Source organism: Notamacropus eugenii, chromosome 3, assembly GCF_028372415.1.
Source record: "Notamacropus eugenii isolate mMacEug1 chromosome 3, mMacEug1.pri_v2, whole genome shotgun sequence".
In the NCBI taxonomy this organism is placed as follows: Eukaryota; Metazoa; Chordata; class Mammalia; order Diprotodontia; family Macropodidae; genus Notamacropus; species Notamacropus eugenii.
In genome coordinates this window covers 435,984,948-436,006,731 of record NC_092874.1, presented here as the reverse complement: position 1 = coordinate 436,006,731, position 21,784 = coordinate 435,984,948, and positions in this window count along the sequence as shown.

The window sequence follows — 21,784 nt, the reverse complement described above, 5'->3', positions numbered from 1 at the left end:
AATGAAAATAAATGATTGCTATAAGAGTCTATTATGCTTTTATTTCTATAACACTCCCAACAAGTGATCATCCAGGGTGACTATATTCCAGGCCACACTCCAGGCTTCTTCTACCAAGCCCTAGAAAACTCTTCATAGTTGGACGCTCACTCCAGCCTTCAGAAGTGCCTTTCTTGGTTTGGCCTCTCCCTGACTGGACAGCTCCCCCTAGAACCTCCATTTAAGGAGCGTGTGCTGGCCAACCATGTCTTCATTCCTAACCAGGCTGCAGTCAGGACTTTTTCTATCATCCTCCCCTCTTTCTCAAATGTTCAGCTTCCTTTTTGTGTGTGGTCTTCCCCCATTAGAATGTAATCTCCCTGAGAGCAGGGTCTGTGTTTTTTTGTATAACTGAAACTTAGGGCAGTGCCTTAGGACAGTCACATAGTAAGCACTTCATAAAAGCTTGTTTTCTATTTGTTTTCATCTCTCTTGGCCTCAGTTTTCTCATCTGCAAAATGAGAGAGCTGGGCTAAATGACCTCTGCAGTCCTTCCAGGACTAAATCTACGATCCCATGCTTCCAACCAGGGGTACTCAACAACCATATTTTCACACAGTTCTGATGGTTAGCTAATTGCTTTTTTATATTGGGTCAAGAAGAGTTCGCAGAGATCAGTCCTGCTCCAAAAGTGCAAACATTCTCTCAGGCTACAGAAAGGTCCCTAATTTCCTTTTTCATTAAATATCAACTCTCCCCATCCTCCCCAGCTCACAGCTCGCACACTCACTCACTCACACACACACATCCAGCTCTCACACTCACACTCACTCACTCACACAGACAGACACACACACACACACACACACACACACACATAAACACACACATCCTTGCCCCTTAACTGCTTCTTTATTGTTCAGCCTCTTGAGAAAGGAAAAGAGAAAGGGGGGAAGGGATAAGCAAAGCCTGAGAAACCAAGGCTTCAGTGCCTTTAAAAAGCACAACGCTCCCTTATTCCAGGGAAGGGCCCAGGGCCAGTTGGGTTTTGTGGGCCACAATGTACTTCTGGCTCTCTCCTGCCAAGTCGAGGCCCACACCAGCCCCAAGCAGACAGCAGCCTGGGAGTCCTCCGTGAAAAGGGGAAAGCAGTCGAGGAAAAATAAAAGGAGGCCAGCCAGAAGCCAAGCTTTTCTGTGAGCCTTGGGAGGGAGGCATCCAGGCTGAATGGAGCCTGTGAAAGGGGCCTATGTGGAGCTATCTAACAGGGGAGGTGGGGGTTGGCTGGCTCCTCCACTCACCCTCCTATTGTCAATTCCAGCTGCATGTAGTCATTTCCTGAAACCCAGGCAGGGGAAACTTGGCTGCTGTAAATTTTCTTTAAGAGCTTGCCTGGCCACTGATCCTCTCCTATCCCACCCTCACTTCCCTCTTGGGAGATTAAAAATCAGAGGTTCAAAGAACGTTAGAGCTCAAAGGAACTTTGAGATAATCTGGAGCCAAGGTAGGCCAATTCCCTCCTTTCACTAGGGAGGAAAGCTGAGGTCATCCTAGCACACTCCCCTTGCCAGCAGCACAGAAGGGGAAAAACTCTGTCTTGGGTGCTAGGGATGTGTATGGAGGGATGATTAGTACCTCGAAGGAGCCCCTAATTTCTTCGTAGAATTTTGCCACTTTGTATGACTTTGTCCAGAGGCAGCTAGGTGGCTCAGTGGATAGAGTGCTGTGCCTGGAGTTAGGAAGCCGAGTTCAAATCCAGCCTCAGATACTTACTAGCTGTGTGTGATACTTACTAGACCCTCAGCAAGTCACTTCACCCAGTTTGCCTCAGTTTCCACATCTTTAAAATGAGCTGGAGAAAGAAATGGCAAACCCCTCCAGGATCTTTGCCAAGAAAATTCTATGGACAGTATTAGCATTCTATGGTCTACAGGGTCTGTGTTTTGCATGTGTTTCTCTATTGTATACACTGTATCTCCTAGAACATAAACTCCTTGGGGGGGGGGGGCGGTGAGAATTTTCATTTAGTCTTTTCATCCTCAGAGTTTAACACAACACCCAGCTCATAGCGGGCCCTTACACGGATTTATTGAATTCCATCAGTCCGCAAGCCTTGATTGGGTGCTTTCTTATTCCAGGCCCTGGGCATACAAAAGAATAAGCTGCTGTTCTCCAGGAGCCCAGTGTGCCTTCTCCCATTCTCCTCTCTGCTGTGCTTTTTTTTCTAGTGAACTCAGCTGCCTGCCCCCTGCGACTTCATTCGCCCTGGCCTGGGGCCTTCTCACCCTAGAACATCCTGCTGCCACTACTGGGGAGCCCTCCTGGGGGCTCTCTTTTTCAGAAGGGCCCAGGCCAACCCAGCTTCCTTCTCCTCACGTTGTGCTTCCTTGAATACCATCCTCCCCCTCGAGAGTACTTTCTGCAGCCCCATACCACCTCCTTTTCCTATAAGTTCCTTGAGGGTAGGGTCTGCCTTTCTTTTTGCTTGTGTTTTATAGGGCCTGGCATTCAGTAAGTGCTTCATAAATGCTTGTCACCAGCCTACTGAAAAATACAATGTGAATGAGCAAATTACAAAATAAGCAAAAGGTCATGGGGAAGGGGATGAGTATCAAGAAAAGCCTCTTGTAAGAGGTTGTTTCTGAGAGGACCTTTGAAAGAAAATAGGAATGTAAGAGACCGAGGTGAGGAGGAAGTGGGATAGTCGGAGCTACGGGGGCCAGGCAGTAAGCTGGGGAAAGGGAAGAAAAATATCACATGTAAAAAACAGAATTGAATTGGACTGTCATGATGCTCAAATGAGATAATGCAGCGTAGCTTGTAGGCACAGCCCCTTTCACAGGGTTCCAGGGCACCCTGAGGAGCTTGGGGCAACTCTTCTATATTGCCATGGGCTTGCATGCCAATAGCTGTATCTATTGTTATTACTAATATTATTAGCCCCATTATTAGGAGGTCAGTGACTAGCACTACCCCGTCCCCAGTTTCATTTAACCATTTTACAACAGTAGCTTTTAAACAAGAACTATTTACTTCAGATATTATCAGACCTCTACCACCTCCTCTCACCACCTGCCTCAGTTCCTACACAGTATTGATCCCACCAAGTTCGTGTCCAGATGTTACACGACTTCCTAATGAATTCTTCTGCTGGTCATTCTCAATCTCTGATATTTCACTGGCTGAGAAAGCTAGTTTGGATTCTGACATCCTGATTCCTACAGTCTGCTTTCCCAACCTTTCAAAACTCCCAAAGTCAGAGACTTCATTCCTTTCTCCAAAGGCCACAAGTGATGGAGTCACTGAGATCCCCCAGAATCAAATGGTTGAAGCTGACAGGCCTTATGGGATTTTTCTAGAGCTCAGCAAAGAGCCTCCTCTTTGATAGGTGGTCACGTGACTGGAACCAATTCCAGAAGTTCTACCCATGCTCCAGTCAATTTCTCTTCCACATTATCATGATTCTCACAGCAGCAGCTCCCCAGTGCCCACCATGTGGAAACATAGTATTTCCTCAAATGTCATTCCATGTATGTGTCAGACCTCCATTATATATGTAAACCTCAAAGCCTTTAAAAATAATCATTTTTATTAATATGGAGGCAGCAGATCTCCGCAACCTGAAGAGCTCAACAAATGAAAATGCTCAATAACTCTTCTTATGCTCCAACAGAATCACCTTCCATTAAACCCAACATTCCTAGTCTTCCTCTCTCCATTTAAGGTTCCCGAGAATCATCTGAGTTATATGTTTCATTCACCCACCAAATATTTATGAAGCATCTACTATGAGCAAATATTGCCCTAGATGTCACAAGATACACAATCATATTAAACAAAGTTCTGCCCCATCAAAATAATAATAGCAAGTCATTTATTTAGTACCTTCAAGTTTACAAAGAACTTTATGTACATGATCTCTCTTGAGAGAAAGAACTCAAACTCACCCTCCAGTATGTATAAAATATATACCTTTGTCAATGAATCCTTTGTCATAGAAAGAAGTCTGAACTTAGGATCAAAGGGTGTGAGTTAAAGGCCTATCACTATCACTTACTAGGTAGGACAAGCAACTAAATCTCTCTGAGATGGAATCTCCTCATCTGTACATATAGTGAGAAAGGAGGCCATCCCATGGAGAATGTCTAGGAATGGACCTGTGACCTGACCCCTTGCCATAGTCCACATGTACTTCTCTGACTTCTTATTGGAGAATATACAGGTACAGAAGCTCCTGACTGATCCCTTGGTCCCTGTGCTTAGGGTAGGGGTGGGGGAGAAGAGGAGTAGCCAAAAATTGGTGACTGAGCCAGGAGGAGTCATCCACTTGATAAGCTTTTAAAAGAGAAAGCAAAGCCTCCACCTCTCTTTTGAGCATGCCACTTGGGATTCAAGGCAGTGAGGACACATGCTTATCTATCTAGTAAATCTAAGACAAGACTTCAAGTTACTGAATGCCTCTTCTGCCTTATGTTTCTTTCCCTGAGCACAGTCTATTAAATAACAATCCTAAGAAATGGACATTTTCAGCCTTGGAGGTTGACTCATGATTTCAAGATAGAGTCATTAAATAGGGTGCTGGTTTCACAACAGATGCCCCCTGTAACTGCACCCTTCTCAGAGATGATAATTTGCCAGCAGGCTAAGCCAAGCACACAGCTGGAAGACATAGACCAAGTTGCTCTTGGAACAGTACAAATCTGAAATGAATGCAAAGTCAACAGTCCCACTGGCCTCCTAGGAATTTCTTCTACACAATGGGAGAGTATGATTGAGGTGATGGGTTAATGTACATATAAATTTTTTGTGTTGTAAGCATTTCTTTAGTAGTGGAGGAAAGAAATAACTGTCCTATGCCTGATATTTACTACTTTGAACATTGAGTAATTTTTCTATAAGGGACTCTGATAATCCCACTTGGAAAGACATGAGCAATATCTTAGTTTTATTTAAAGAAATCTCCCCACCCCCATCCCATCCAGGTTCTACTCTGAAGTGGAAGCACAATGAACCAGGGAATTCAAGGAAAGCACAACTTCCCTTCTTTGGGGTCAAACTCCCTTTGGACTAAACAGTCCATATGATTCCAAAATATGGGAAAGGGCTCCCCCTAGGGATATGGGCAACATGTAAAAATGGGGCAATAACATACTGCCAACTCAAAGAGTTGTTTTAAAGAAATTCTTTTGCAAAGGATAAGCAGTCATTATGTGAACCATTATCATCAGTATCCTCATCTCCCACCCTGCGCTACCTTCAAGAAGAGCTCTAGATTTGAAGTCATAGGAGCAGTTCTGTCACTTACTAGCTGTATGACCGTGGCCAAGTCACTAAATCTCTGGAGGCCTCAGTTACCCATTGGCAAGAGTTGGACTAGAGAGCATCTAAGTTCTTTTCCAGCTCTAAGTCTATTATCCTGTGTATTATTCAGCACTTAGCACAATGCCTGGCCCATAGTCGACATTTAATAAATGAGGATTAGATTAGACTGGATTATTCAATAAATCTGTTGGGCTGGGCATAGGAAAAGTTGCTAGGGACTTGAAAGATCTTTTCTGCTCCTCGGATCAAAGGCTTAAAATGTCTGAGGTGCTTGAAGGAAAATAGGCCAGGCTATGGTGTTCAAAATGGAAACATCTCAAGCAAAAAGTCATAGATAATTTTGAGGAATAAGGACTCAGGCAAGGAGATACAAGTCATGGCAGGAGTGGCTGGACTCCAGGTTGGTCATTTGAATGGATTCTGGCATTAGCTAGAAGTAATACCAAATAATCTGACTTTCTCCTATCTTTCTAGCCTTATTTCACACTACACTGTTTTGTGTACTCTTTCTGTTAGTCAAAGTGGACTTAAGCTATTCCCTAAAGTCCATGTGCTATCTCTCCCTGCTGTACTTTAGGACAGTCTATACCCCCCACCTACACATTTCAGAAGCCTTATCCTCCTTCACAGCTCAGCACAGGTGCCACATCCTATCAGCATTATCTAATTTGCCCAATTTAAAATGTTCTCCTTTTTCTAGAATTCTTCTAGATTTCTCCTTTGTCCCAATAATTCCTTATCTCCTACATTTCTTCTCTGTCAAAATATTTCTTTTTTAAAATAATATTCTATTTTTTCCAACTTACATGTTGTGGCAGCAAGCAGGATGGGATTTGTTTGTTTGGAGTTGTTTTCCACGCTCAGCTAGATTGTGAGCACCTGAGGGTTCAGTCTCCTTCGAACCCTTGATGGTTCACAGCTGTTCTGAGTCATGTCGGTTTCATGCCTACTGACTCTGAGCCAATCAGAAGCCAAGCCTTCGTTATATATACTAGGAGGTTAGTCATTTTACTTTGGAGGTTCGCTTATGAGAAGGATCTTGTGATTACCTGGTTGAGACTCTTAGTAACTGTGTGTTCAGATCCCTGTCCCCCCTCCACCCCTCCACACACACACACACACACACACACACACACACACACACACACACACACACACACACACACACGCACACACACACACGCACACACACACACTGCTCAGAAGTAAGGCTCTCTTGATCCAGGGATGTACATAAATTGTATAGCGATATTACTCTGATGCAGGCAGTAGAGCCCTGTCAGTTGCTTTTGATAAAGATGAAAAGGTTGTTTGTTGAATAGATGGAAGGCTTGGTAACTCTGGGAATGTAAAAGATAAAAAAGAAGTTTCTGGAAGCATTTGTTTGAAATGATTAAAGTGATTGTTGACCTCTTAAAAGTTGCCTTTCCTTTTATAAATGCAGATTTAAGAACCTGTGATGGGAGGCCCCTCTGTGTACATTGGGGTGCTTACTGATACACATGTCCAGACAAATTTTAGCATTAATTTTACAAGATTTTGAGCTCCAAATTTTGTTCCCTACCTCCCCTCCTCTCTTCCTAAATGGTAGGCAATTTGATATAGGTTATATGTGCCATCTTGTAAAACATTTCCATATTAGTTACAGTTGTGGGAAAAAACATATCCAAAGGAAAAAAAATATGAAAAAGAATAAAGTAAAAAGAAGGATGCTTCAATATGCATTCAGAGTCCATCAATTCTTTATCTGGGTGTGGATGGCAATTTTCTTCGTACTTTGTACTTGTCTTGGATCATGGTGTTGCTGAGAGCTGAGTCATTCATAGTTGATCATCACACAATGTTGCTAATATTGTGTACGATGTTTTCCTGGTTCTACTTATGGCACTTTGCATCAGTTCATACAAGTCTTTCCAGGTTTTTCTGAAATATGCCTGTTCATCATTTATTGCACAGCAGAATTCTGTTACATTCATATACCACAGCTTGTTTAGCCATTCCCCAATTGACAGGCATCCCCTCAATTTCCAATATTTTGCCACCATGAAAAGGGTTGCTAGAAATATTTTTGCACATATAGGTCCTTTTTCCTTTTTTATGATCTCTTTGGGATACAGGCCTAGTAGTGGCATTGTTGGATCAAATGGTATGCATAGTTTGGTTACCTGTTGTGTATAGTTCTATATTGCTCTCCAAAATGTTTGGATCAGTTCACAACTCCACCAACAGAGCATTAGTGTTCCAGTTTCCCCACATCCCCTCTGATACCCAACATTTTCATTTTTTGTCATATTAATCAATCTGATAGGTGTGAGGTAGTACCTGAGTTGTTTTAGTTTGCATTTCTCTAATCAAAAGTGATTTAGAGCACTTCTTCATATGCCTATAGAAGACTTTGATTTCTTCATCTGAAAACTACCTGTTCATATCCTTTGACCATTTGTCAATTAAGGAATAGCTTGTATTCTTATAAATTTGACTTAATTCTCTATATATTTGAGAAATGAGGCCTTTATCAGAGACACTGGCTGTAAAGATTGTTTCCCAGTTTCCTGCTTTCCTTCTAAAATTGGCTGCATTGGTTTTGTTTGTGCAAAAGCTTTTTAATTTAATATAATCCAAATTATTTATTTCACATTTCATAATGCTCTCTATATCTTGTTTGGTCATGAATTCTTCCCTTCTCCATGGATCTGACAGGTAGACTATTTTAGTATTCACATTGCTTCACTGTGTATGGCACCTTTTAACAAGAGATGTGGTTTCCTTCCTTATCTCTTTTAATCAGATCTATTTTTGCTTTTACTTTGTCTGAGATCAGGATTGCTACCCCTGCTTTTTCTTTTTACTTTAGCTGATACATAAGAGATGCTCCAGTCCCTTACTTTTAGTCTGTGTGTCTCTTTGTTTCAAGTGTGTTTCTTGTAAACAACAAATTGTAGGATTCTAGTTTTTGTTCCACTCTGCTATCTGCTTCTGTTTTATCAGAGAGTTCATTCCATTTACATTTACAGTTAATATTACTGTGAATTTCTCTCCATCTTATTTTTCCTCCTGTTTGTCCTCTCTCTCCTTTCATCCTTTCCCTCCTCAACAGTGTTTTGCTTCTGTTTACCACTTCCCCTGATTTGACCTCTCTTCTGTCAGTCCTCCTTCCCCCTTTCCTTAATTTCTTCCCCTCCTACTTTCTTGTCAGGTAAGATAGATTTCTATATTCAAATGATTGTGTATATTATTCTTTCTTTGAGCCAATCCTGATGAGAGTAAAGTTCAAGTGATGCCCATTACCCACCCTCCCATCTTCCCCTCCACTGTAACAGGTCTTTTGCACTTCTTCATGTGAAATAATTTACCCCATTCTACCTCTCCCTTCCTTCTGCACCCAGAGTACCTCTCTTTCTCATGGATTAGTTATTTTTTTTAATGTCATTCCCTCAAATTCACCTTATATCTATACTTTCTGTCTATGTATATTCCTTCTGGCCATACTATTAGTGGTAAAATGTTTAAGAATTGCAAGTATCATCTTCCCATTTAGGGATGTAAACAGTTCAGCTCCATTGAATCCCTTATGTTTTCTTTTCCCTTTTTAGGTTTCTCTTGGGTCTTGATATTGGAGATCAAATTTTTTTTATTCAATTTTGGTCTTCTTTTGAAAGCATGAAATCTGTTTCATTAAATGACCATTTTTCCCTTGAAGTATTATGCTTTATTTTTGCCAGGTAGGTGATTCTTGGTTGTAGTCCTAGGTCCTTTGCCTTCTGGAATATCATGTTCCATGATGTCTGATCCTTTAATGTTGCAGCTGTTAAGTCCTGTGCAATCCTGATTGTGGTCCCTTGATATTTGAATTGTTTCATTCTGACCACTTGCAGTGGTTTTTTTTTTCCTTAACTTGATAGTTCTGAAATTTGACTACAATGTTCTTTGAAGTTTTTATTTTAAGATCTCTTTCCTGAGGTGATCAGTGGATTATTTCAATGACTATTTCACCCTCTGGTTCCAGGATATTGGGGTAATTTCTTTGATGATTTCTTGAAAGATGCTGTCCAGGTCCTTTTGATTATGACTTTCAGGTAGTCCACTGATTCTGACATTGTCTCTCCCGGATCTATTTTCCGGGTCAGTTGTTTTTCCAATGAGGTATTTTACATTTTCTTCAATTTTTTTCATTCTTTTGAATTTATTTGTTTATTCTTACATCTCAGAGTCATTAGCTTCCATTTGCTCAATTCTAACTTTTTAAGGAGTTGTTTTCCTCAGTTAGCTTTTGTACTTTCTTTTCCATTTGGCCAATTCTATTTTTTAAGTAGTTGTTTTCTCTTTCTAAGCTGTTGACTCCTTTTCCATAATTCTCTTGAATCACTCCCATTCCTTTTCCCGATTTTTCTTCTACTTATATTTCTAAGCTCCTTTTTGATTTCTCCCAGAAGTTCTTTCTGGGCCTGAGACCACTGCCTGTTTTTCTTTGGGGTTTTGCCTGTATGTGTCTGGACATTGTTGTCCTCTTCTGAGTTTGTGTCTTGATCCTCCCTAGCACCATAATAACTTCCTATGGTCAAATTCTTTTTTTGTTGTTTTTTGCTCATCTTTTTTGGCCTTTTTCCTTTTTTTAAAATTTGATTTCTGCTTCTGGGACTGAAGGGACACTGTCTCAGGCTTCTTGTGCCAGGGATTGCCAACTCTGGTTGCTTACCTGATGCTGCACTGATGTTGCCCTGAGGGCCCGCAGGGGAACCTCTGTCTAGTGCTATGCTGAGGGGTGGGTGGGGTGTGGCTGGCACTCCTGATGGCCATAGGGGTCTGGCACCTTATCTAGCCTGAGCCAGGGTCCTAGTATGGTGTCTGGAGTGTGCTGAGGCAGGCAGAATGCATTCTCCCTACACTGAAGCATGGAGGTCTGGCCCCTGGAGGCTGTCTCTTTGCCTGGGGCTATGCTGAAGCATGGAGCAGTTCTTGGAGCTGGAATCTGCCCATTCCCCACCTATTCTGAGGCACATAGGTAGCCCTGGTATTGGCATTTGTTTTCTCCACCACACTGGGGTTCAAGATCTCCTACTGCTTTGCTGAGGTGGGGCTTGCTACTGGCTTGGTGGGATGCTTCCTGTCCTAGATTACACTCCTCTTTCACCCAAGTGAAACAGATCTTTCCTGACAAGCTTCCAAGTTTCTTGGGCTAAAAGATTGTTTTACACTGTCTTTTGGGGGGTTCTGCTGCTCCAGGACTTGTTCTGGGCCACTATTTTATGGTTGTTTGGAGGTGAATATGGGAGAGTTATGGCGATTTACTGCTTACTTCACCATCCTGGCTCCTGGAAGTCCATCTATTTCTTCAAGGCAGAGACTCTGTCAGTGTTCTCTCTGTCCTAAGGGCCTGAGCAGAATGCCTTGAAAGATGATAGGTATTTATAATAAAGGTTTGATGAATGAAGGAGTGAACAGTAGATTAAATAAGTGTTAGCTTGCCCTCCAAAAGGAAGGAAAATAAATATTACTTAAGCATAAATTATTAAAATGAATTATCTTTTATATGTAGGGTATAGAAGGGTGCTGCATCTTTCTCACAGAGACTTATACACAAGAAATGTAGTAAAGTATATCATCTAGGAAATGCAGGATCAGAAAAAGACAGACCAGCAAGAACAAAAAGTAATGCTGATGGACAGGCCAAGTGATACCCTGTTACTCTCAAAACGTAAGAAAGATCTAGAGGAAGCCCTTTAAGCCTTGACTGAGGTCATGGACAATAATTACACTACATCAGAAAATGTAAATGGGTTGCAATCTACACCAAAGTAAGGAGTCCTTGCATCAATAAAAATCAAGTATCTGCTGAAGCACAGAAGTAAGCGCTGAGTACAAAAAGGAGTGTTGACCAATGGAAGTACTTTGGAAGAACATATAATCTAATGGCTGATGTCAGGCCAAGGTGTTGGTAAAGCAAAAAAACATGTGATTTAGAGCCAAAACAGACCTTAGAGATCATCTAATTCAGCCTTACCTTTTACAACGTAAAAAAAGTAAAGTCCAGAGAAATAACTTGCCCAAGGTGAAGGGGAGGGAATAACCACTTACGTGGTACCTACTGTGTGCCAGGCATTGTGCTAAGCACTTTAGAAAAAGCTTCTTATTTGGTCCTGACTGCTGAAATTCCTCTATTTGAAGATCTCAGAGATATTGACAGCTCATTTGGTTAGCCAATAACCATGTTGCTTTCTTGATCCAATCAAATGAGTTTATACCTCGTAAAAGGATCACAGGACACAGTCAAGTCTCATTACACATTTAAAACTGCATCATGTGTTATGACATCAGCTGAGCTGGAGTCAGGGAAGTAGTTTCAGAGGAGAAGCTACACAGGCAAGAAATTGAATCTGGGCAGTTAGAGCTAAAAGTCAAAGAAGAATCAATAACTGGATGTAACAGATGAGCAGTCAGTCAAGACATCCAAAAATCATGGCTAGATGCAGAGGTCCAATATGGTGTAGACCTGCAGATGCCCAAGGATGGGGAGAATGGCTGGACAAATTGTGATATATAAATGTAAGGGAATAAATATTGGAGGTATGAGGTGTGAGGAGCATAAGTGGATCAAGTTAGAGCATTGTCTTACTGGCAGGCATACACCAAGGTGAATTGTTCTATGTATGAGTGAGTAAGGAATCAGATCCAAGTGTGCAGTAAGAGGGATCCAGGGGTTAAGAAACCATAGACTCAAGGAACTGGCATTTGTAGAAATCAGTCACAGACAATCAGGTTGTGGAGCCTATTATTCCCACTAACTAGATCTGTACATTCTAGGCACTAGAGTTTGGGTCAGTTTTTAATCCAAATATCTCCCCTCTACCAGCGTTTCTGTTGATCTTCAGTACTGGACAGGTGGTTGAACCCAGATGCTTTAAAACAGATACTGGCTCTCATCCATTTTTGTAAACCACCACAGGCTTACTGCAGCATCTTGAACACCGAAGGTATCCATTAACTGGTTGTTCAATGAATGAATGAACTATAGTAATGAAAAAGGAAAGGATCAGGATTAGGGGGTCAAAGATTGCCAGAAAAGTGAAGGAATCAGTAGAACTGAGGTGAAGAAGGCAGAGCATCACAAAAAATCAAGACATCATTGACCAAGAATGGGACTTAATATGGAGGCAGCATCGTTAACCCTAAGGCTTCCTTTAATACTTTCTGCTAGGAGAAACTGGGATTCTTGAGTGGACAGTCAAGTCCAGAAGTAAGAGAAAGGAAATGTTTAGAACTAAATGGAAAATGAGAGAACTGTGGGTGCCCAGAAATCCTGGTCCTGGCAGGAAAAGAGGTAGAAAAGATAAGCATAGAGGAAGATTCCAAAAGTTAAATGGATTTTGCATAAAATTTTGTATATAGCAAAATTCCATGCTGGAAATTCATTTATAATTCACTTATAAGATACCACCAAATGAAGATAATTGTAAAAGGATAGAAAAGATAATAGATAATACTATTTTAGATAGAGGATAATTACATAGCACTTTGCACCCTGCTAAGCACTATCCATATGTTAACTCAGGTGATCTCTGTGATCTCTTGGAAGTGAACACTGGCACCAGTGATGCTAATCACAAACCATCTTTTTCTGTTTATCCAGAGTAACCCTCAACCACTTCTGCACCCTAGTCTTATCATGCTCCAGGATATTAAAGGAAAAGTCACAAAATTTTCTCAAAATTCTCTAAAGAAAATGTTGATTTACTTTAATTTTTAAAAATAACTTGCTATATAAAAATTTAAAGATTACCTAAATAAAATGGTGCATAGTGGTAAGAATGCTACACTTGGGGATCAGAAGAGACTTAACAGCCTAAGTCTGACACTAGATAAATGTCCATGGGAAAGTGACCAAAGTACTTTGAGCCTCAGTTTTCTCATCTATAAAATGGGCATGATAATACTGATGGTCCCTCTGTTGCATAATTATGGTAAGGAGCATAGGTAATGCACATAGGACATTTTGTAGACCAGAAGGGGCTATATAAATTTCAGCTGATATTTTAAGAATGAGGAGAGTATCAAGAAATAAAATAATAATAAAGCATGGAAAACACGGGGACAAAACTATGGAACTCAATTTTATTTTAAAAACAAGTTACAAAAATATTTCAGGTCTCATTCATTCCTCCTATGATGGAGAATTTTTCCCCCACAAAGAGAATAGTATCCTTCCACTTTCCTCCTCCTCTCCACAGGTCACCTAGCCTTCCTCCCTTTCTAAGGCTATCACCACTATTCCCACTCTGACTTTTCTTCCTCTCCTGCTCTCATATTTCTTGGCCCATTTCCTTTACTGATTCTGATCATTTGGCCCCATCTCATTGCTTTTTCTCTTTTCCCTGATTCTTTTCACTTTCCTTTCTTCCCTCCTCTGACACACAAACAGCGCAGCAAGGACTCACATGACTCTTCCCCATTTCTCTGATATTTAACAAAAAGAAAGAGCTTTTCTCTCAGCCAGGATTGGGTTACCCAGCAAGTCCATGTTTCCTCTGTTTCTCACAGAGGCGGACACTGGGCTCCCTCCAAGCAGCCATTATGCAATAAAGGAGAAAAAGCAAACAAGGTCACTTATGGGTGGGAGAAGGAGTGGTATGGAGAGAAGAGAATTCAGCTGAATCTCTTTTTAATAGGCATCCAATATATACTCTCCCTCTGGTCATTGTCACAACTGGAACATAAAGGTGTATCAACTGAAGTGCACGTATGGAAATGAAAAAAATGATTAGGAACAGTTAGCTGTTTGAGGGGGAAATGTGACAAGCCGTAATTCTGTAGCATCACCATTGTGAAAGAAAAACAAGTGTGGCTGGTTGGTTTGTTTTTTAAGGAATAATCCAGCCAGCCATCCATTCTACAAAAGCAGAGGTAGCATCTCTCCTGAAAACACTCACTTTATAGCTTACAAAGCTCATTTACCCACTGTGGGCAGTGGACCTCAACCTGTCAATCTCATGACTTCTTCTGCACCAAGTGGCCAAAATCACCTCATTTGGGCCCTACTTCTTAATCCAGGCCTTAGGATCACAAAGCCTCAGAGGTCATCTAAACTATCTGTATCTGAATCTGAACAAAGATCCCCTGTATACTACATGACTATTTCAAAAGAAGCAGAACAAGCCTTTGAGAAAAATGTAGTGGTAGTAGTTGGTGGTGTGGTAACAGCCGTAGTAGTTGTAAGAGTAGTAGTGGTTGTTGGTGTAATAATAGTAGTAGTAGCAGTAGTTGTAGTAATAGTAATAGTAGTAGCCTAATAGTGGTAGTTGCTAGCATTTATATAGCACCTACTATGTGCCAGGCACTGTAATAAGTGCTTTACAGATATCTCATTTTTAATGTCTTAATATTTGAACCCTAAAAAGCACAGACATGAAAGGTTCAAACAGGAGCAATAACTGACACAAAGTTCACCCTTGTCTTTGTCTTCTCTCAGAACCTCCGTTTAAGGAGGGTTCCCAGGCCAGCCCTAAGGGACCTTCTATGCCATCCCCTCTCCTCCACCCTTTACCACCTAGCCCAGTACTCCTACCTCCACCTCCTTTTTTTCAGCTTCCTTTTAGATGTGATCTTCCCCATTAAAATGTAAACTCTGAGGATAGGGCCTATCTTTCTACTTGTATTTGTATGCCGGGAACATTTTGTTGTTGTTCAGCCATTTCATTCATGTCTGACTCAGTTTCCTCATCTGTAAAATGAGCTGGAGAAGGGAATGGCAAACCTCTCCTGTACTTTTGTGAGGAAAACCCCAAATGGGGTCATGAAGAGTGGGACAAGACTGACAAAACCAGCATCTACTGAGCACTCTGGGTTAATGGTAGGGACTCAAAGAAAAGGCCAACACAGTGCCTGCCCTCAAGGATCATACATTCTAAAGAGGGAGATTACTTGCATATAAATCTTATACAAGGCAAGAAGACCTGTTCCTAAATACAATATAAAGTAGATGGAAGGTAGTCTTAGAGGAGAAGACATTCATAGTCTAATATTCAGCAAAAGGAAGTCTACTTAGTCTCAAGAGAGGAAGGATATTCAGCCTGGAAATAGCATTGTTATGTGGAGCAGTTAGGTGGTGCAGTGGATAGAGCACCAGTGCACCTCGTCCTGGGTCATCTCCAGTCATCCTGATGAATATCTGGTCACTGGATTCAGATGGCTCTGGAAGAGAAGTGAGGCTGGTGATCTGCACGGCCCTCCCTCACTCAAAACAAAGTCAAGTCTAAGTCATGTCATTATTTCTCTGATGGCATGATCTTCTTCAGTAACAAAGGACGAACACACACACAGCATTGATATGGCTCAATGAAGCTTCCTCAGGCTGGTATCAGTCCTTGTGATGTTTCTTTTGTATCCAAGTGACTGGGAAACTACATCAACAGCCCAAGCCTCTAGGCCTCCAAGTCTCCAGGACAGTTTTAATACCTTTTAAGCAAAAGGACTAACCTAATGGTGGGGGGACCCTGGTAGAGATTTCTTCTACCACACATTAGTTTTATATGTGGGGTAGGCAAGAATGTGGGGCTGGAATTGGGGAGAGAGACAAGAGCTGGATAAAAAAAATTGAGAACCATTTGCATAGAGGTAATAACTGAAACTATGGGAGCTGATGAGCTCTCCAAATAAAAGAGGATAAAGAGAAAGGAGAGGGAAGCCTAGGACAGAACCTTGAGGAATTCTCACAATTAGTGGAAATGACACGAACATGAAGCAAAAGAGACAAGAGTAGTCATTCAGGTGGGGGAAACTCAAGACAAAATAGAAGAAAGGGTATCCAAGAGGGGAAGGTAGTCAGGGGTGTCCAATGCTGCAGACAGATCAAGAAGGATGAGGACTAAGAAAAGATTTGGCAATGAAGAGAAACCTGGAACCTTTGGAGAGGTCAGTTTCTGTTAAACGATGAAATAAGAAATCAGATTGCGGAGGGTTTAGAAGAGAGTGAGAGGAGAAGTGGAAGTGCCAATTGTAGAAGGCCTTCTCAAAGAGTTTAGCCACTAAATTAACGATCAAAATATGATGATGGCTCAGAGAAATGGATCAAGGAAGTTATGTTTTAAGATGGGAAAGACATGGGCAAACATGTTTGTAGGTAGCAGAAAAAATATTGCAAGCAATAAGAAAAAAATTGAAATATCATGGAGCTATAATCTGGATTGCACAAGATCTAACGGCTTCTACACTGAAAAATCATAGGTCTTAGAATACCATATTTCATAGAGTAAAAGAGGTAGGGTTATGACCATGGCTAACTTACCCAGCAAAGTTAAATATAATCTTGAATGAAAAAAATGGACATTTAATGAATTGAAAGACTTTAAGGTATTTGTGAAAAAGGGGCAGAATTTAATGTAAATTCAACATATAACATCCAGGAGAAATATAAGGTAAACATTAAAGAACAATTATAAGGGACTCAATAAGGTCAAACCATTTACTTCTTATAAGTGAAAATGTTCTCAGTACTCTAATGACTGTCATTGTTATTTCAGTAGTTTGAAAGAAAAGCTTGGGCTGAGCTAAGTATGATGGGGTGATTCTAAAAATATAGAACTTAAAAATAACAATAAAACGAGAAGTAAAAAGGAGTGATTATCTCATGCAAATGTGTCATAAAAAGAAGAACTGATACAGAAGAAACATGTTGGGGTGGAGGGCTGATAATGCTGGAAACTTACTGTCTTCAAGAATGAGTTAAAGAGGGAATAACTTATACAGCTAGAAGGGTATAAAAGTCTTCTAAATTTATTAAGAAATAACAGGGTGAGAGGATAGGATTAGGAAAAGACTTTTAAAAGGGTGCATAGATAAAGAATTAGGAAGGGGAGAGAATAAGGGAGTAACTCTTAGGTAGATTAAGTTGGAGGGTGAGGGGGAAGGACTCAGAAGGACAGGTAGATTAAGGAAAAGGAGATAAGGTCGCAGGTAGAAGTAAATTAGCTGAGTAAGGAGGGATAGGGTAAATAAGGTGAGAAGGATGGTGAGGAAAAATAGGATGGAGGAAAATACACAAGTAATTATAACTTTGAATGTGAATAGGATGAATTTACCAACAAAAAGGAAACAGCAGATTGGATTAATAATTTTAATTCAATAATGTCACTTTCAGAAAATACAATCAAAATGAGTGATACATACAATCAAAAAAAGGGCTAGTAGACTTTATTATGTAAAAAAAGGCAAGAGTAGTAATCATGATCTCAGACAAAGTTAAAGCTAAAATACATTTGAATAAAAGACAAAATGGGGAAACTATACTATGTGTTACCAATATTATTTAGGCCTCATTTCTCAAATACATAAAGAACTTTGTCAAATTTATAAGAATACAAGTCATACCCCAATTGATAAATGGTCAAGGGATATGAACAGGCAGTTTTTCAATGAAGAAATCAAACCAAGATGTAATCATATGGGAAAAAATGCTCTAAAGCATTATTAGAGAAAAGTAAATTAAAACAACTTTGAGACATCATCTTATACCTATCAGATCAGCCAAAATGATAGATGCCCTTCAATTAGGGAATGGTTAAGCAAGCTGTATGTATATGATTGGGATAGAATACTACTGTGATATAAGAAATGTTGAGCTGGTTCATTTAGAAAAACATAGAAAGACTTGAACCTGTGAAGGAAGATGCTATCCACCTCCAAAGAACTAACAAATAGATATATGCATAGTATAGTCTTACATATATGTATACATATATGTGTGTATGTATACATATGTGTGTGTTTATAGATGTGTGTACATATATTTACATGTAACTGTAGCCTTCTTTAGGGTGGACAGATGTGGAGGGGGGAGGGAAAAAAATAAAATAAAAAGGGCACAGCAAAGAACAAAAGAAAACCTAGAAGGAAGCACAGGAAAGCTAGATAGCCTTGAAAACAATGTGTAGTATTTATTACATAGGATTTCTTGAAATGGAAATTTATTGTTTTATATTGAATCACTTCTTATATTTTGCTGTGTACATGGAAAGGTGTTTTTTTCTTTCCTTATTTTGTGTTTAAAATGAAAAAGAAAAGAAAAAACGTTTTTTAATTTAAAAAATAAAAATTCAGAAAAAAGAAAATTATAGACCAATTTCACTAATGAATATGGATGCAAAAATCTTAAACAAAATACTAGCTAAAAGACTACAACAATATATCACCGAGATTATACATTGTGACCAAGTGGGATTTATACCAAGAATGCAGGGGTGGTTTAACATAAGGAAAACTATTAACATAATTGATTATATTGATAACAAAGGTAACAAAAATCATACAATTATATCAACAGATGCAAAAAAAACCTTTTTGCTAAAATACAACACATTCCTATTATTTTTTATTTTTTTAATTTTTTTTAAAATTTATTTATTTAACTTTTAACATTCATTTTCACAAAATTTTGGGTTCCAAATTTTCTCCCCATTTGTCCCCTCCCCCCACCCCAAAACACCAAGCATTCTAATTGCCCCTATCACCAATCTGCCCTCTCTTCTATCATCCCTCGCTTCCCTTGTCCCCATCTTCTCTTTTGTCCTGTAGGGCCAGATAACTTTCTATACCCCTTTACCTGTATTTCTTATTTCCGAGTGGCAAGAACAGTACTCGACAGTTGTTCCTAAAACTTTGAGTTCCAACTTCTCTTCATCCCTCCCTCCCCACCCATTCCCTTTGGGGAGCAAGCAATTCAGTATAGGCCATATCTGTGTAGTTTTGCAAATGACTTCCATAATAGTCGTGTTGTGTAAGACTAACTATATTTCCCTCCATTCTATCCTGTCCCCCATTTATTCTATTCTCTCTTTTGATCCGGTCCCTCCCCAAGAGTGACTTCAAATTGCTCCCTCTTCCCATTGCCCTCCCTTCCATCATCTCCCCCCACCCTGCTTATCCCCTTCTCCCCCACTTTCCTGTATTGTAAGATAGGTTTTCATACCAAAATGAGTGTGCATTTTATTCCTTCCTTTAGTTGAATGTGATGAGTAAACTTCATGTTTTTCTCTCACCTCCCCTCTTTTTCCCTCCACTAAAAAGTCTTTTGCTTGCCTCTTCTATGAGAGATAGTTTGCCCCATTCCATTTCTCCCTTTCTCCTCCCAATATATTTCTCTCTCACTGCTTAATTTCATTTTTTTAAGATATGATCCCATCCTATTCAATTCACTCTGTGCTCTGTGTGTGTGTGTGCATGTGTGTGTGTGTGTGTGTAATCCCACCAACTACCCAGATACTGAAAAGTTTCAAGAGTTACAAATATTGTCTTTCCATGTAGGAATGTAAACAGTTCAACTTTAATAAGTCTCTTATGACTTCTCTTTGCAGTTTACCTTTTCATGCTTCTCTTCATTCTTGTGTTTGAAAGTCAAATTTTCTTTTCAGCTCTGGTCTTTTCATCAAGAATGCTTGAAAGTCCTCTATTTTATTGAAAGACCATTTTTTCCCCTGAAGTATTATATACAGTTTTGCTGGGTAGGTGATTCTTGGTTTTAGTCCTAGTTCCTTTGACTTCTGGAATATCCTATTCCACGCCCTTCGATCCCTTAATGTAGAAACTGCTAGATCTTGTGTTATCCTGATTGTATTTCCACAATACTTGAATTGTTTCTTTCTAGCTGCTTGCAACATTTTCTCCTTGACCAGAGAACTCTGGAATTTGGCCACAATGTTCCTAGGAGTTTCTCTTTTGGGATCTCTTTCAGGCGGTGATCAGTGGATTCCTTGAATGCTTATTTTGCCCTCTGGTTCTAGAATCTCAGGGCAGTTTTCCTTGATAATTTCATGAAAGATGATGTCTAGGCTCTTTTTTTGATCATGGCTTTCAGGCAGTCCCATAATTTTTAAATTGTCTCTCCTGGATCTATTTTCCAGATCAGCTGTTTTTCCAATGAGATATTTCACATTATCTTCCATTTTTTCATTCTTTTGGTTTTGTTTTGTGATTTCTTGGTTTCTCATAAAGTCATTAGCCTCCATCTGTTCCATTCTAATTTTGAAAGAACTATTTTCTTCAGTGAGCTTTTGGACCTCCTTTTCTATTTGGCTAATTCTGCTTTTTAAAGCATTCTTCTCCTCATTGGCTTTTTGAACTTCTTTTGCCAATTTACTCCACCATCTTGGCTCCTCCCCAACACATTCCTATTTTTTTAAAAACTTGAAAACATAGCTATAAAATGGATTTTTCCTTAAAATTATAAGAAGCATCTACCTAAAATCATCAGTGAACATTTGCAATGGGGATAAGTTAGAAGTCTTACCAATAAGATCAGGAGTGAAACAAGGATGCCCATTATCATCAATATTATTTAATATTATATTAGAAATCCTAGCAATAGCAATAAGAGAAGAAAAACTGAAGGAATCAGAATGGGCAATGAGGTAACAAAACTATCTCTTTTTACAGATGATATGATGATATACTTGGAAAATTCAGAGATTCAACTAAAAAGCTATATTGAAACAATAATTTTAGCAAAGTAGGAGGATATAAAATAAACCCCCATAAATCATCATAATTTCTATATATCACCAACAAAATCCTGCAAGAAGAGACTCCATTTACAATAGCCACAGACAGCATAAAACACCTGGGAGTATACCTGCCAAGGAAAACCCAGAAACTGCATGAACGTAATTATAAAACACTTTTTGTACACGTAAAGTCAGATTTAAATAACTGAAGAAATACTCATTGTTCATGGGTGGGCAAAGCCAAAATAACAAAAATAACAATTCTACCTAGTTTGTTTATTCAATGCCATCCCAATTAAATAACCAAAAAATTTTTATTGAGCTAGAAAAAATAACAAAATTTACTTAGAAAAGCAAAAGGATATCAAGAATGTCAAAGAAATTAATGAAAATAATGCAAAGGAAGGAGGCTTAGTAATACGAGATCTTAAAGTATATTATAGAAAATAATTATATCTTGTATATTACATCTAGGGCTGGCTAAAAAAAGGGAAAAGTAGATCACTGGAATACAATAGACATATAAATACATAGTAGTAAATGATTATAGTAACCTTGTGTTTGACAAATGTAAAGATAAAGCTTTTGAGATAAAAATTCACTATTTGGTAAAAAAAAAATATTGGGGAAACTGGAAAGCAATCTGCAAGAAACTAGGTATAAAGCAGTATCTTACACTTTTTACCAAGGTAAGGTCAAAATGGATGCATGACCTATATATACAGAGAGATATCATAAATAAATTAGAACAAGGAACATATTGCCTACCAGACTTATGAATAGATAAATTTATGAATAAGAATAGAGAGAAATGTGAAATGCAAAATGAATAATTTTAATTACATTAAATTTAAAAGTTTGTACAATTAAAATCAATATAACCAAGATTAGAAGGAAAGCAGAAATCATAGCAATATTTTGAGGTTTGTCTTTGATAATCTTTGACTTCCTCCTTGTCATCTTTCATCCCATGCATTTAATGTCACCAGAGGGAA